This window comes from Marmota marmota, unplaced genomic scaffold, assembly GCF_001458135.2.
Source record: "Marmota marmota marmota unplaced genomic scaffold, marMar, whole genome shotgun sequence".
Classification (NCBI taxonomy): Eukaryota; Metazoa; Chordata; class Mammalia; order Rodentia; family Sciuridae; genus Marmota; species Marmota marmota.
The window spans coordinates 40271164-40280940 of record NW_026000016.1 but is presented as its reverse complement, the minus strand read 5'-3'; the positions used below and the strand labels follow the sequence as shown (position 1 = coordinate 40280940).

Here is a 9777-nt window from a genome sequence, read left to right as displayed (position 1 = left end):
CAGGAGGACTGCAAGGTCAAGGCTAGCCTCAGCAACTTAGTGTGACAGTAAGGGGGTGGGGGGGGGGAAGAAAGGAAAAAAGAAATGCCAGTTTACCAGCTTAGCGGGTTTGCTTCTATTCAGGTATTTCTTGAAAGTTTGGTTTTTGTTTTTGTACTAGGGATTGAACCCAGGGGTGCTTTACCACTGAGCTAAGTCTCCAGCCCTTTTTATTTTTATATTTTGAGAGAGCATCTCACTAAATTGCTGAGGGTCTTGCTAAATTGCTGAGGCTGGCGTTGAATTTCCAATCATCCTACCTCAGCCTCCCCGTTGCTGGGATTACAGGTAAGTTCCACTTGCCCAAATTAAAGTATCCTAATATTAATGTTAATAGTGCTTTTTGCCACTCTAGGCAAGTTACACTAAGACTGTTGGTTTGTGTAGAGGAGAATGAGGGGAGGGGTTGGGCAGGGCAGAAGAAAGAGACAGACATTATTACCCTATATATATGTGTGATTACACTACTGGAGTGACTCTGCGCCATGTACCAGAGGAATGAGAAGTTGTGCTCCATTTGTGTACAATATGTCAAAATGCATTCTACTGTAAAAAAAAAATAAATTTAGAAAAGAAAAAAAATATCTTTTGCCCTTTTGTTATGAGATGTTTATTGACTTTTAGGAATCAATATACTAGAGTGGGAAGTTATATTTACATGTCATTTTCAGGAAAATGGGTAGAGATTAAACAAGCCAAACTCAGAAAGTCGATTTGAATGTTTTCTCTCTTATGTGAAAGCTAGAGTGGAAAAAGGAAAAGAGGTGAGGGAATGGTTTCATGAAAATTGAAGGGAGATCCGTAGAGTTAGAGAAAGGGGACCTGGTGAAGGAACTACTGGAGAATGATATTGGCCAAATTATATTGTTATATATTATATTTTTATAATTGTATTATTGATTTCCCTTTGATATAAATATCAGTTTTTTTTTTATTCATTCATCTGTTGGTGGATTCCTAGGCTGGTTCCATGGGTTGGCTATTATGAATTTGTGAATGGCGCTGCTATAAACATGGGTATACATGTTTATATCGCCATAGTATTATGACTTTTATTCTTTAGGATAAATACTGAGGAGTGGCATATTGGGGTCATATGATGGTTCTACTCCTGATCTTTTGAGAAACCGCTATACTGATTTCTATAGTGGTTGTACTAATTTACCATCTCACTAACAGTGTAAAAGTGTTCTTTTTCTTTGCATCCTTTCCAGCGTTTATTATTATGTGTATTTTGTGTGTGTGTGTGTGTGTGGGGGGGGCAGGTACTGGAGATTGAATCCAGGGGTATTTAACCACTGAGACACATCCCAGTCCTTTTAATTTTTTAAAATTTTATTTTGAGACAGGATCTCACTAAGTTGCTGTGTTAAGTTGCTGAGGTTGGTTTTGAACTTGTGATCCTCCTGCCTCGGCCTCCTGAGTTGTTGGGATTGCAGATGTGAACTACTGAACCTGGCTTATTATGTGTATTCTTGTCGGAGTCCAGCTCCAACAGGGGGTCTCAGGAGACGAACGGATGGTGAGGAGTCGGCGAAAGGGGGGTGGAGAAACAACACAGACACCAAAGTGAAGGTGTTGATCCCAATCTTTACTTGTGTAGTTGATCATATATACTTTTCATTTTTGCAGGCTCACAGTACTTTGTGGTTACAAAACAGGAATCATTATTCAAAGAAACAAAATATTAGGTAGCTACAATTAGAATAGAAGAATGTATCTTGGCTTATGCATAAGCAAGCATTTTTCCTTTCAGTTCGTGTTTTGCTTTGAGCTGTTTCTGCTTAGTTAACTTCTAATAATAGTTAGAAATGTCCCAGACTATTGGCCTATACCTTGACTATTCTTTCTTGACTTACTGACTAGAACCGGTGCCATGGTTACGGCAAGTGGTTAACTTGTTATTAATTTTAATCAAACAAGAGTAAGAGCACAGACCATTGTGCACAGGAACAAGAACAAGTTGCCCAGTACTAAGCACTAATCTGTCTTCTTTAACATTAATTCTTCTTCTCTAGATTTTAATTTAATTTCTCAAAAACTTCCTTGACAGGAATACAGGGAGTTTCTCATCAGACATTAACAATTTACACTCCACAGCTGAATCATTGCATTTAGAGCAAACAGATCTTAGAAGTAGTTGCATTAATTGGGAAAGTCATGTTTTTTCCTTCATACTTAATGGTCATATGAGAAATCGCAACTATACTTATTAAAGGAATACAAAAACAAATCAGCCCATTCCCAGAAACATACTGCGCTCCTCCAGAGGATGGACGCCTTGCGCCATCCACCTCAGTAGGGCCTTGCCATTGCCTGAGTCAGGGGAGGGGAGCAGCAGTTCTTGATGGCTGCTGTTCTCATTGGAGCGAGGTAAACTCTCAGTATTGTTTCGATTTGTATCTCTCTAGTTGCTAACAGTGTTCAACAATTTTTTTCGTGTATTTGTTGGCCATCTGTATTCTTTTGAGAAGTGTCTGTCTAGTTCATTTGCCCCTTTATTAACTGGGTCAACATGCTATCTTAAAAGTATTAAACTTTCACCTTTTATATTAATGTCCTTTTTCCATCTGGAATTAAATTTTTATATGTGGCATGAGGTCAGGCTCCAATTTATTATTTTTTTCCAACTAGATGATAACCCATTTTCCCATTCATTTAACAGTTTGTTCTTTCCCAGTGATTTGCAATGCCTACTCTATAATTAATTAGTTTTCATATTTAAGTGGGTCCATTATTGGGCTAATTATTTCACTGATTATTTTGTTCATTACTATGTTACTGTGACTATCTTAATTACTATAAGCTTTAAAATATGTTTCAATATCTTGATAAAGCATGCTACTTATGAAATTGGTTACTGTAGTAATAAAAATTACATTAATAAGTTTAAAAAATGTGAACCACAGTTATGTTCCTGGAATAAACTACACTGGATAAACCTACTGCTGGATTCTTTTTAGGATTTTTACAATTTTTCTTATGAGCTTCATTTGGCCTATAATTTTTCTTTTTTGTAACATTCTTGTTTGGCTTTAGCATTGAGTGTTTGGTAGCCTCAGAAATCTAATTAAAGAACACAGTGGAGATTTTGATCTGCTCTCAATATTCATCCTCCCTCATTTCTAAGCAACAAGAATCCTGAGTTTCAGCTCAGCATGATTAGCCACATTTCTCAGACCCTTGTGTCTGCTGGGGTTTGCAATATGACTATATTTGGAGAATGAGAGATGAGCGGAAGTGTGGTATATGATTGAGAGCATGTCTCTGAGGATACACTCTTTTTATTTACTTTATTTTATTTGATTTTAAATATTTATTTTCTAGTTGTAACTGGACACAATATCTTTATTTTATTTATTTATTTTTATGTGGTGCTGAGGATTGAACCCAGGGCCTCGCACGTGCTAGACGAGTGCTCTACCGCTGAGCTACAACCCCAGTCCCTCTTTTTAATTTTATTTATGTCCAGTGTTGGGGAGGGAACCCACGCCTCGTGCATGACAGGCAAATGCTCTACCTTGATGCACTCTTTAAAAATCCTTTTCTCTACTCTCAGCTGTACTGACTGCAGCTCTAGCAGCTGTGTTGGACCGTGATGACATGGTCCACTCAGGGGCAAGGCAAGAGGTGAGCTAGAAGAAGCCCAAGTCCTTGAAAGCTTCCTGCACTAGCTGTACCAGCTCTGGACCCTCTACTTCTGGATTGTTTTAACACAGAGAGAAATTTCTACCACACTTAAACTACTAAAAAGGAGTAACTTTCCTCCATTTTCCTTTCTTTTGGTTTGCATTTTCTGGAAGAGTCTGTATAAAGTTCGAACAAAATTCTAATATATTTTTCTTTTTAAAATATATTTTTTTTAGTTGTAGATGGACACAATACCTGTATTTAATTCATGTATTTTTATGTGGTGCTAAAGATTGAACCCAGTTCTTCACGCATGCAAGGCAAGCTCTCCACCACTGAGCCACAACCCAGTGCTCTAATATATTTTTCTAATACACTCTACAAATAAAATCACCCGAAGTTAATCTGGGATTCCATTTAATGGTTATAGAACTTTTCAGGCTTTTGATTATTTTTTTAAATTCCATTTTGGGAAGTTATATTTTACTAGCCATTTATTCATTTCATCTAAATTTTTCATTTGTAGTTAAAACCTTAACCTCTGGAACCAGCCTGCCTGGCTTAAAATCAGTTTCTTCACTTACAAGATGAATAACCTTGGGAAACTTACCTCATCTCAGTTTCTTTTTCTGTAAAATGGGGATAATAAGAACATGAGCCTCTTAGGGTTTTGGGGAAGATTAAGTGAACTGAAATATGTAAAGGACTTGGAAGAGTACATAGCACCTGGTAACCACTCAATAAATGTAAGCTATACTATGTAATTAAATATAATAGTGAAATTAATTTTGTTGTATTTCTACTTACACATAACAATTTGATCACTCTCATTTCCTAGTATCTTTCCTTTCCCTACCTTTCTCCCCAAATCTACTTGCTCTACTCTACCTTTTCCCCTTCTATTATTGCTCTTTTAATTAGTGCATTATAAGTGTGTGTGTGTGTGTGTGTGTGTGTGTGTGTGTGTAGGATTCATTGTGGTAAATTTGTACATGAAGATAGCATAGTTTGGTAGATTTCATTCCCCATGCTCTTCTCTCCTCCCACCCCTCCATCACCTTCCTGTAGTGTTTTGATCTCCAGCCTATTTTAGGATATTTACCCCTTTTTATTATTCTTTCCCCTCCCCCTAATACACACACACATCACATTATCTTTATCCATTTATCTGCTGATAGACACCTAGGCTGGTCCCTATCTTGGCTATTATGAATTGAGCTGCTATAAAAATTGTTATGCAAGTATCATTATAGTGTGCTGGTTTTAGATTTTTTTTTGGAATAATTCCAAGGAGTGGGACAGTTGGGTCCTAGTCCAAAGACTAGGATGTATTGCTAGTCTTTGGAGATACCTGAAAAGACTCAATGTACCAATTTGCAGTCCCACCAACAATGTACATGTGTACCTTTCCAACCACATCCTTGCCAGCAATTATTATTGTCTGTGTTTTTAATGATTGCCATTCAAACTGGAGTAAGATGACATCTCAGTGTAGTTTTGATTTGCATCTCCCTGATTGCTATGGATGTTGAATGTTTTCCTCCTATATTTGTTGGCTATTTGTATTTCTTCTTTGGAGACATGTCTGTTTAGATCTTTCTCCTATTTATTCATTTGGGAGGAAATCTAGCCAAGGAGGTGAAACAACTCTACAATCAAAAGTTTAGAACACTGAAGAAAGAAAATGAAGAAGCCCTCAAAAGTCAGAGAGAACTTTGTTGTTCAGTGGACAGAGTTAATATTGAAAAATTGCCATAGTACCAAAAGCAATCTACAGATTCAATACAATCCCCATCAAAATTTTTCTAGTTCTTCACAGAACTAGAAAAACAGTCCTAAAATTCTTATGGAAGAATAAAAGACAAAGCAATCCTGCGCACTAAGCAGGAGGCTGGAAACATCACAATTTCTGACTTCAAATTAATTTACATAGCTATAGTAGCAAAAACTGCATGGTACAGGCATAAAAACAGACACAAAGACCATTGGAATAGAATAGAAGACACAGAGACAAATCCACATAGCTACCGTCATCTAATCCTTGACAAAGGTGCTGAAAACATATATTGGAGAAAAAACAGTTTTGTTTTTTTTTTAAATGGTGCCAGGAACACTGGATATCCATATGTAGAAAAATGAAACTAGAACCCTCTCTCTCACCCTGTACAAAAAATATCGACTCAAAGTGGATCAAAGACCTAGGAATTAGACCAGAAACTCTGAAACTACTAGAAGAAGACATGGGGCAACACTCCAACATATTGGCATAGGCACTGACTTCCTTAATAAGACTCCTAAAACACAAGAAGTAAAACCAAGAATCAATAAGTGGGATGGCATCAAATTTAAAACTTCTGCACAGCAAAGGAAACAGTTGAGTGTGAAGAGATATTATACAGAATGGGAGAGAATCTTTGCCAGTAACTATTCCTTCAAAGGATTAATATCCAGGATATATAAATATCTCAAAAAAGCTTTGAACATATTTGTTTTTCCAACTACTAATGTGAACATTTGGTGTCAATTTTCATTTTTTCTAATAATAGTATTTGAGGATATGCATTTTCTTTGAAGCATTGCCTTCCTGCACACCACAAATTTTAGGCACCATGGTGCACATTTGTAATCCCAGCTACTTGGGAGGCTCAGGAAGGAGAGTTGAAAGTTTAAGGCCAGACTGGGCAATTTAGTGGGACACTGTCTTAAAATAAAAAAAATAGGAAGAACTGGGGATACAGCTCAGTGGTTCAATCCCCAGTACTGCAAAACAAAAACAAAACAAACAAACAAACAAACCAAAAACAAAACAAAAAACAACAAACAAAACATTTGATATGTAGTATTTTTATTGTTGTTTAGGTCTAAGTGTTTTTAACTTTCCATCTGATTTCATTTTTCACTATAAGTTGTTTAGAAGTGTTTTTTAAAATATTGTAAATGTGGAGCCTGGTGCGATGGTGCACTCCTGTAATCCCAGTGGCTGGGGAGAATCAAAGCCAGCCTCAGCAAAGGGTGAGGCGCTAAGCAACTCAGTGAAACCCTGTGTCTAAATAAAATACAAAATAGGGCTGGGGATGTGGCTCATTGGTCCAGTGACTCTGTAGTGTCCATCGTGATATTTTCTTTTTCATCATGGATATTAGTAATTTGAGTTTTCTCTTGTCTTCTCTTTGCTAGCATGGCTATTGGTTTACTAATTTTATTTAGTTTTTCAAAGAATGAAGTTTTTGTTTTGTCAATTTTTTTCAATTGCTTCTTTTGTTTCAATTTCATTGATTTCAGCTTGGATTTTAATTATTTCCTGTCTTCTACTGCTTTTGGTGTTGATTTGTTCTCTTTTTCTAGGGCTTTGAGATGTAATGTTAGATCATTTAGTTGACTTTTTCTTCTTCGAAGGAATGAACTCCATTGCAATGAACTTTCCTCTTAGAACTGCCTTCATAGTGTCCCAGGGATTTCAATATGTTGTATCAGTGTTCTCATTTACCTCTAAGAATTTTTAAATCTTCTCCTTGATATATTTTGCAACCATTGTTCATTCAATAGCATATCATTTACTCTCCAAGTGTTGGAGTAGTTTTATTTTTTATTTTATCATTGATTTCTAATTTCATTCCATTGTGGTCTTATAGAATGCAGACCACATTTTTTTGTATTTACTAAGAGTTGTTTTGTGGCATAATATATGTTCTATTTTAGAGAAGGATCCATGTGCTGCTGAGAAGAAAGTAAGGATGAAATATTCTATATATGTCAGTTCAGTCTAAGTTATTAATTGTATTATTGAGTTCTATAATTTCTTTGTTTAGAAGATCTATTCAGTGGTGAAAGAGGTATGTTAAAGTCACCCAGAATATTGTGTTGTGGTCTAGTTGACTCTTGAACTTGAGAAGAGTTTGATTGATGAACATAGTTGCTCCATTGTTTGGGGCATATATATTTATAACTGTTATGTCTTGTGATGTATGATTCCCTTAGGCAGTATGAAATGTCCATCTTTATCCCTTTTGATTAACTTTGGCTTGAAGTCTACTTTATTTGATATGCGGATGGGAACCCCTGCTTGTTTACATAGACCATGTGAATGGTATATTTTATCCCAACCTTTCGTTTTTAGTCTGTGGACCTCTTTTCTTATGAGATAAATCTCTTGAAGGCAGCATATTGTTGGGTCTTGTTTTAAAATCCAATCTACTAGTCTATGTCTTTTGATTGGTGAGTTTAGGCCATTAGCATTCAGGGTTATTATTGAGACATGATTTGTATTTCCGGTCATTTAAAAAAAATTTGGTATTTAACTTGACTTGGTTTCTCCCTTAGTTGGCTTTTCCTTTATTGTAGTTCTGTGGTAAGCCATTCTTATAGACCGTGGCCGCCATTAGAAGATGGCGCCGGCTTCCACTGTGGCCTGTGATAAACAACTCCTTTTATGGAGAGTTGGCGCGCAATCCCTTACCACCCTATGAGAGAGATCCACGTGGCGGCTTGGGATTGGGACGCGGGGGGCTTTATTAAGCTGTGCTTGGGTGTGTTCGGGCGGCGGGGCGCTAGAAGATGATACATGACTCAAGGCCTGAATAAACTGTTGAAAGAAGAATCCTGTGTCGTGTTTCCCTTGCCAGCGAGGGGTCGCGACATAGTTCTTTGCAGATTTTCGTTGTTTTTCATTTTCTCTTCGTGGAATATTTTGCCAAGAATGTTCTATAGTGCAGGCTTTCTTGCTGTAGATTCTTTTAGCTTTTGTTTATCATGGAAGGTTTTTATTTCATCATCAAATCTGAAGTTTGATTTTGCTGAATATAAGATTCTTGGTTAGCATCCATTATCTTTTAGAGGTTGGTATATGTTGTTCCAGGATCTCCTGGTTTTGAGGTCTGGGTTGAAAAATCTGCTGAGATCCAATTTTTTTTTCTCTTGTGGCCTTAAAATTCTATACTTATTCTGTACGCTAGGCATTTTCATTATAATGAATCTTGGTGTAAATCTGTTGTAATTATGTACATTTGGTGTCCTATAGGTCTCTTGTATTTGATTTTCCAATTCATTCTTCATGCTTGGGAAATTTTCTGATATTATTTCATTGAAGAGATTATGCATTCCTTTGGTTTGAATCTCTGAAACTTCCTGTATCCCAGTAAATCTTAAATTCGGTCTTTTGATGGTATCGCAAAATTCTTGGATATTCTATCCATGGTTTCTTACCATCTTCACTGTGAGGTCACCTTTATTTTTGAGATTGTATGTTTTTTCTTCATTGTCTGAGGTCCTGTCTTCTAAGTGATCTAGTCTGTTGGTGATGCTTTCTATTGAGTTTTTTATTTGGCTTATTTTTTCTTTCATTTCAAGGATTTCTTTCTTTCTTTTCTTTTTTTTTTTTTTCAGAATTTCTATCTCTTTCTTGAAGTAATCTCTTGCTACCTGTATTGGCTCTCTTATCTCTGTTGGTGTGATTGATGGTCACCTGTATTTGCTCTCTTATCTCTTTGTTGGAGTGATCTGTTTTTGCCTGCCTCTGCTCACATAGGTCGTTCTTTAATTCCCAGATCATTTTAATTATGTACCTTCTGAACTCCTTCTCTGACATTTCACCTACTTCACTAGCTATGGATTCTGTTGTTGTAGTCGCTTGGTTTGTTTGGGACACTTTCCTCCCTTGTTTTTTCATGATGTCTATGTGTCTTCCTCTCTTGTAGTGTAGATCTGAGGTATTACAGCTTCTGCCCTATTGTCTTATGGTGTTCCTACAGGTTACCAATACCTCACCTTTAAAGGGGAGATCAAAAAATATTACAGCACTGAATGTACCCAACTGTGCAGTCATCGATCAGCTTCTATTTTCACATTTACAGTTTTGTCACTATAATCAGAAATGGAGTTTGGTTATCTTCTACCATTGAGTCAATAGGTTTGCGTAATGGTTTATAGTTTCTAACAGTAAGAAGCGGGGAGGCTGGGGGTTGGGTGTGATGTTTATGAGGTGAGATGTGAAAATGTAGAGATATTAGATTATATGACTAGTGAAAGGGTAATCATAACAAGTTGGCTGTTAGTAGGAGAAACAAGAGATAGGCAACCCCATGCAATACTCCCTGTTATCTCAGCAACAGG

General features: G+C 36.7%; 1 long non-coding RNA gene across 1 annotated transcript; it reads right to left on the bottom strand.

Annotated features, from left to right (window-relative positions):
• Positions 1–8993: 8993 nt before the first annotated feature.
• LOC125618514 lies at positions 8994–9478 on the bottom strand. The gene is made up of 2 exons (XR_007349848.1): positions 9131–9478; positions 8994–9087 (listed from the first exon to the last, which is right to left on the bottom strand). It is a non-coding gene; the product is annotated as an uncharacterized LOC125618514 (long non-coding RNA).
• Between the last annotated feature and the right edge of the window lie 299 nt (positions 9479–9777).